Source organism: Lutra lutra, chromosome 3 (genome assembly GCF_902655055.1).
Source record: "Lutra lutra chromosome 3, mLutLut1.2, whole genome shotgun sequence".
NCBI classification, from domain to species: domain Eukaryota; kingdom Metazoa; phylum Chordata; class Mammalia; order Carnivora; family Mustelidae; genus Lutra; species Lutra lutra.
This window is the reverse complement of record NC_062280.1, coordinates 73,943,205-73,950,964: the sequence shown is the minus strand read 5'-3', so window position 1 is coordinate 73,950,964 and position 7,760 is coordinate 73,943,205. Positions and strand designations below refer to the sequence as shown.

The 7,760-nt window shown below is 36.7% G+C and overlaps 1 long non-coding RNA gene across 1 annotated transcript; it reads left to right on the top strand.

Annotated features, from left to right (window-relative positions):
• Window positions 1-1,413: 1,413 nt before the first annotated feature.
• On the top strand, window positions 1,414-7,221 carry LOC125095785 (uncharacterized). The gene is made up of 4 exons (XR_007125951.1): window positions 1,414-1,506; window positions 2,192-2,272; window positions 2,741-2,824; window positions 3,735-7,221. It is a non-coding gene; the product is annotated as an uncharacterized LOC125095785 (long non-coding RNA).
• Window positions 7,222-7,760: the final 539 nt, after the last annotated feature.

Below are 7,760 nucleotides of genomic sequence, written 5' to 3'. Positions count from 1 at the left end.
TTGATCTCACAACCCTGAGATCATGACGTGAGCTGAAATCAAGAGTAGCCCACTTAACCGACTAAGCCATCCAGGTGCCCCCTAGGTGTTTTCTTTTAAGCAGTGTAAGTATAAAATATTGGGTCATTTAGCCCTTTTGAGTTCAATGGCTGAGAGCACTAGCCTCAGTGCCAGACAAACTTTGGTTCAAATATTGGCTCTATCGTTGACCAGATATGTTATCTTGAGTTTGTCACATTAATTTCTCTGGGCGTGGCTCCTCATCTATAAAACTGGAATGGTAATGACTACTTCCCAGAGCTATTAAAGGATTAATGTGCAAAAAATATAGTAAATTTTAATTGCTATTATGGAAGTGAAAATGAGGCAAGTATAAGGATGACAGCCTTCCTAGAAAAGATAACTGGTGTTAGAGGGAGAAGAAATAAGGTTGAATGGGTAATGTGAGACCAAATCATCAGAGCACTGAAAACAGCAGAAGAGTAAAAACTTGACCTGGTGAGAGCTATTAGAAGTTCTTTAGCAGAGGATTTGCATGAAAAGCCTGAAAAGACTACTACTTAGGAATTCATTCTCAAGTGGAAGTCAGCCTATTGGGTATACCTGAGGACCTCTTAGAGGTTGTAAGAAGAAACCGAATTAGCAATAACAATGTTTTTGAATGACAGGGGAGCATTGAACTATGGTTAGCTGTCTACTCCAGTAAGGGGCACTGACTTAGCTTCGGTAGTGAAGATGTTTAATGTGAAAGTGCTACAGGTGGTTCCATGTTCTGTTGCAATACATTTCTATTTCAGGATGTCACAATCACACTGTATAGGTTAAGGAGAAACTGACTTAATCAACCAAATCATTGGGATAGAGTTGAAAGTACTTTGTGTTCTCTTATGATCTTACTGTGCAATCTAAAATTCTTTGTTTCTTTATTTCTTCATGTTATAGATAAGAGTAATTTCTAACCTGCCTACCTGTCAGATTTACTGTAAAATGATAAGTGTGCAAGATTTTGGAAACCACAGTCAAAGTCACTTTAAAATAATTATTTTCTTTGGGACATATAAAAGCAAGATTTGATATTTATTAATCAACACTCTAAAGCAGTAAATTTTTTAAAATTTTTTAAGTCTCTAAGTCTTTCTTATAATCTTAAAAATTGAGACCTCCCCCAAAGAGCTTTTGTTTATATCTATTTACCTACCTATCTACTTATCTACCTATCTACTTATACCATATTAGAAATTACTATTGAAAAACATTGAAGTATTTCTTTATTATTTTATAATGATAAGCCAATATTAATCTAAATAAAACACTTTTATTAAAAATAACTGCATTTCTCAGAAAAAGAACTGAGAAAAATGGCATTCCTTTACATTTTTGCAAATTTCTTTAATGCATAGCTTAAAAGAAGACAGCTGGATTTTCATATCTGCTTCTGAATTCAATCTTTTGAGATATCGCATGCCATGTAACTACTGGAAAACTCGACACTCATGAGAGAATGAGGTGAAAAAGACAAATAACATCTTAATTCTTATTATGAAAATGGTTTTGACCTTGCTGACCCCCTGAAAGCATTTCAAGAACCTACAAGTGTTTCAAGACCACATCTTGAGAACTGCTGCTCTGAAGTATTCCTATAGATGTCTGCTAAAATGTTTTGCTAGGTTTGACTCTAAACAGCTAGATGCTAGAAGTAGTTCTATTACCATAAAGTAGTATGCAGTGCCATTATTGATAAAAGATAACATTGTAAAAAATACTTAAAGCATAATTTAATATTTTGATGCATTCTATGTGAAATATATATTTTTAAATTTATACAACATTTTGAAAGTGATTCCTATACTTTAAAATCAAATTTTGAAAAAATAAAATGAAATTTTGAAATGCAATTCATGTGTGAACAGAAAATTAATTCTTATAACTGGGGTTAATGAATTTAGTGTGACTTTTGTGACAACATGTTTTGTTAATCATAAATTTAATTAAATTGTTGATTTACCTTGTAAATTCAGGCTCACTCCCATTTTGGGCTTAGAAAGTTATTTTTATCATTGCATTGGTAAATAGTTAAAAGGATGTTCGGGGCCAATTGTTCCCAATGCGATTTTTTTTTTAAAGCTGTGGAGATCATAACTTGGAAATTGTGTATTCACAAATCCTAGCATTTGGCTTTTCATACCTCCAGGTTTCTTAAGCCTTCCTGATTAACTATTTGTATGTGTGGACAACAGCGATCAAGCACCCAGGAGAAGAAATATTCTCAAAGGTAAATCCTTTCGGTCCTAATTCAGGTATGCTGGGAATTGTTATTTCCATTGCTCAAACATATTCTTTGGGGATAAAGAAACAAAGTAAGTCTTTGAGTGCACTAAGACTCCTCCAAAGCTCCAAAGAGCCAAGTTTGAAGCTGTTGTGGCAAAAAGTCAGTGGTTTCCCAGAGCCTGTAATTGAACTCTGGCTAAGTCTACTTTTGACTGCTTCAAGACTATATACGTCTTTAGGAATCCCTACTCCATACTTAGGAGAACTTATGGTGGAAATAATTTTCCTGCTTAACCCTTTATAGGTGTCCCTCAGCTCTCTCTCTACTCAACCATTTCCCATTATTATCTTTCCTAAATAGGGGAGCCATCTTTACTTCCCACTGCCTTAGGTTGTTTTACAAGAAAGCTACTGTGGGTGTATTAGAGATACACATACCTCTAATGGTCATCCTATTCTTATCCTCTTACAGTTAAAGAAGTTTTTTCTCTAGTCTTGGTGAACCATGGCACTACCTCCGACCACCAGCAATCATATCTCCTTGAAGCCTGAAGAGGTATGAGAGCTACTTTGAATCAAATGTTTAAAATGATCTACTAACTACCCATGCAATGTTTCCACTATACCCCAAAATCTGCTTTTAAAGGAACAATATCAGGGGCGCCTGTGTGGTTCAGTCAGTTAAGGGTCTGCCTTTGGCTCAGGTCGTGATCTTGGGATTCTGAGATCCAGCCTCGTGTCAGGCTTCATGCTCAGTGGGGAGTCTGCTTGTTCCTTTCCCTCTGCCCCTCACCCGCACTTGTGCTCTTTCTCTCAAATAAATAAATAAAATCTTTAAAAATAAAAAACAAAATGTTGACATATTAAATGACTGTATTTTCAAACAAAGTCATATGGTAGCTTCTTCATGCTCTTATTTTTTTTCCTAATTCTTTAACACCCCCCCCTTTGTATTTTTTTTTCTTTCTTTTAAAACCATCTTTTCTCTTCCTAGTTTTTCAACTTGAGTCAATATAATCAGAGCTAGAAAAGATGTATGGAAAGTAGGTGTTCAGGGTCACTAAAATGAGACAGTCATGGGAAAACAACCAAAACTAATGTTGGGAGATCCTCCTAAGAGAAATCAAGGCAGGAAACACACCTCAAAGTGGAGCCCTGAGGAGAACCACTAATAGCTAGACTACAAGGCATGAAAGTGAAGATGGTCATTTCAAGGCCAACTAATTCTGCTAAAGGGGACCCTTTTAATATACACTCCTTAAGGACATTTTCTGACCCTCTGAATATAGTCCTCAAAATGTATCCTTGGTCCACCTTGTTTTAAGCTTGTGTGCAAAATAATGGTGTGTTTGAAGTGTTAGATAATTTTCCATTTCTGTTTTAAAGGAATTTAAATATCAGGAAACTGTGATCCATTTCTTATTTCTTCTCTCTCTCTCTCTCTCTTTTTTTTTTTTTTTAAGCAGACTCCATGCCCAGCGTGGAACGCAACATCAGACCTGAACTCATCGGGCTTGACTCTGAGATCAAGACCTGAGCTGAGATCAAGAGTCAGGCATTTAACTGACTGAGCTACCCAGGGGCTCCAATTCATTTCTTATTTCTAGAAAAAAAGAAAGGAAAGAAAGAAAGGAAAGAAAAGGAAGGGGAGAGAGAGAGAAAGAAAGAAGAAAGAAAAGAATAGAGAAAAAGTCCAAAGCTCCTGGATCGAAAGTAATATTCTGATTTGCTCATGTGTGGTTGAGGATGGAGCAGAGTTGAAATTCACATTACTGAAATTTTAATTATAGTCAGTTCTAGTGATTTATTTTTATGATGAGCCATGTGATCCATAAACAGCTTTTAAGCCCATCTATTTAGCCACAGTTCAAGTTAGAAGGTTGCCTGGGTAGAGTAGGGTCATAGGATGAGCCTCCAGAGAGCAAGCAGGAGGCTGGTAGAGGGATGAACATCAAAAAATCTCCTACAGGGAGACAGTGCACCAGCTGGAAAAACATGACACCAGATGCAATAATAATCATGAAGACATCTAGGCCCCACAGCAGCCAGAGGTTCTATCAAAGGGACAGGAAGATGTTTGAGTGAATGAATCACTTTGTATACTAGTTCTGGGTGGTACTTTTAAGAGGTCAGGGAAATCAGCCTTCAGTGGCTACCCATTAACCTGCCCTTTTGCTACTTAGCTACAAATACGTTTGTAGTCGGCTCCATCCCAAGTTCTAATCATGATTTTCTGAAGAGGACTCCATTATCAAGGGTGTTTGTTTATTATAAACAATCTGTGGATCTTCCAGCAGATCTTAAAATGTCAGGAAAAAAATTTCAGAAACCCAGAATTCCACATATGAATACATAAAACTACCATAATGTTGTGTGAAAATTCCATGTTAGCTTACAGGAATTCATAAAATATAGGTCAAAAACCAGTTACACAACTTGCTTAGAATAAAAATATATTTCAGCTAAGGCACATTTTCCTTAGAACCAATCCATAAGAACAACAGGTAAGTTTCTGCTTCCTAGCTTTGAAAGATTATTAAAATTACCTTATCTATGGAAAAATGTGATGTTTTGGGTTTTTACCCAAATAATCTAGTGCAGGTGATCCAGGAAGGCAGCAAGCAGATTAGAGAATAGTCCAAACAAAATTAGCCATCTTAAAGCTGGGTGGTGGCTACCTGAGGATTCACATACTCTTTCGTTTTATATATGTTTAAAATTTTCTGTAATAAGAAGCTTAATAATTACATTTTAAATGTTAGCTCCGTCTTTTTTATTACTACTTCAAAAACAATCAATACAGATTCTAAAGTTTCTAGAAAGTGTTGTAAAGTGTAAAGAAGGAGAAAAAAATCTCAGCATACATAATGACCTTTCCCAACACTCAGATATCAAATATGCTAATAGTGTGTTACTTCATAAATGTAAATTGATCAGTGGTTCTAGTAGCCCCAAGTAGTTTTTAACTTTCATGCCATGATTTCTCTTGAATGAAACTGCTCTTACCCCATGTTTGTGAAAGTGAGAGATGATAAAAACAGCTATAAAATACATTGTGCTGCTTATCCACTCAGAAGACATAATTGCAAGGTCAGGTCCAATGGTGAACCAACATGAGTAAATAGACACCAGAGAGAAATGTTTTTGTCCTTCACGATTTGAATGAACTCTGTCAGGGAATAAGACATCATCAGGTCAATTACTGTCTGCAGTAGCTTTGCAAAGCACCCTGAAAAAACACTGATGAGAAATTAATTGCCACCTGCAAAAACAGTAAGAGAGGTCATTTCTTCAACCTAACATAAAGCCAGTATTTCCCAGTTCAGCACACATCAGTACATAATCCAGTACACTTAGTATACTGGTTATCGATTGCTAAAATTTAGCAGCTTAAAACAATAAACACTTATGATCTCATATAGTGTCTAAGAGTCAGGAACCCAGGAGTGGCTCATGCAGGTTGTTCCAGCCCACAGTCTCTTAGGATGTTGCAGTCAAGCTGTTGGCCAGAGTTGCAGTCATCTCAAGGCTCAACTAGAGTCAAAGAGTCCATTTCCAAGTTCACTTCACAAGATTGTTAGCCAGCCTCCATTACAAGCCTCTCTTGTGGTAGGCTTCCTTGATGCTATCATGACATGGCAGCTGGTTTCCCACAGAGTAAGTGTTGAGACAGAGAGTGAGAGAAAGAGAAAGAAGAGATCAAGCAGCTAAGAGAGCACATAAGATAGAGGCCACAGTCATTTATAATTTAGTCTTGGAAATAACATACCATCATTTATGTCTTTTTCTGTTGGTCAGACAGACCAACCCTAGTACATCATGGAAGGGGAGACACAGGATGTGAATAGCAGCAGGCAGGGATTATTGGGGACCATTTTGGAGGCTAGCTACTACATGTAGGATAGAACAAGAGCAGTAACTCTCAAATATTAGAGATAGGATATACGAAGGTAGATTTGCAAGGGTTGTCTTTGAGTGAGGTATAGTTGGGCCCTAATCTATCTAGGATGGTTTTGTTAACTAAAGAGGATGCCAAACAGTAACTTTCAGTCATGTAAAACTTATTTTAAAAGTGCAAATACTTACTGCTATAAATCTCTGTGTATAAAAGCAGAGAACACTTATCAAGCACCCAAGCCAAGGGATGCCAAGCTTATCTACATTCAGAGCTAAATAGACAGTAGTGGTAATTGCTGCTAAATTCTGTTTTATCCCCGCCCTTCCCAAATGGGATCATGCGTGCTCCTCTGTCAAAAACTGCCTCCTGGTTTCTAGTCCCATTCCTAGTGGACTTCGGTCTGACTTGGCACAAATGCTCCAGCCTGGTTTTTTTGTTGATTTGTAATCTTAGCCACCCCAACCAAAGAATCATGGTAGAAAAGAAAGAAAATACAGCAAATGGTTTTTACTGTCCACAACCTTAAAATTTCAACAAAGGAAGTAAATAATCTTCCATACCCATAGAGGCCTTGAAGAAAACATTGGAAAATTTATAAACTGACAGCCCCTAGCTATTCCTAGGCCTCAGTTTATACACACCAAATTAAAAGTTATGCTTCAGTCTCTTCCTCTGTATTCATCTCTAAATCCAACACACAGTGTTGATTTCTAGCACTAGTGGTTTTGAAAAGCATTTCAGGGTTTCCTACCATACTTTCAGAATGCAAGTCCTCATTGCAAATAACCCAATAACTTCATAGTAATTGATATGGGTATATCACTGAAGTGTAGACAAATTCCAGTCCACCTAGAGAAGCCTATTTTTTTAAATTATGATGTCGATGAGATTATAATGAAGTATGTGATGTATTGGCAAGTAGGTATTATCTCATCAAAAATAAAAACTAATAACATACTCAAAAGTAGGTCTAAAATTGATAAACAGGGGTGCCTGGGTGGCTCAGTCTGTTAAGCATCTGCCTTTGGCTCAGATCCTGATCCCAGAGTCCTGCGATCCAGCCCCATGTCAATGGGGAGCCTGCACAGGGAGCCGGCTTCTCCCTCTTCCTCTGCATTGCCCCCTCACTTGTACTCTCTCTCTTTCTCTCAAATAAATAAGTAAAATCTTTTTTAAAATATACAATTGATAAATTGTACAAGTCAAAGAATGATTATTTTAACTACCATAGAAGAAAAAGGGAAAGATGAGTGACATCTTTTCACTTTCATAATAGTTATCATGAAAGAAATAGGTTTAATGATAACTTTACTCATTGGTAAGAGAGACTTAATCATTTTTGCAATCAGTTGAATATAAATTAACTCTTTTTAATGGAAAGAGTTTGATGCATGTGACTCTTCATTCTGAGTCTAATAGTCACTATTAATCATTATCTCCTCCCAACCCAACAGTCTTCTCAATATCCTACAATTCTGAGGTGCAGATTACTTTTTGAGTCCTTTCTTGATGTTATCAGAACATGTGGAATTATATTGTTGTCAGATTTTTTCTTCCTGTCAAGATAATTCACTGGTATCTATTTAAGGAGGTT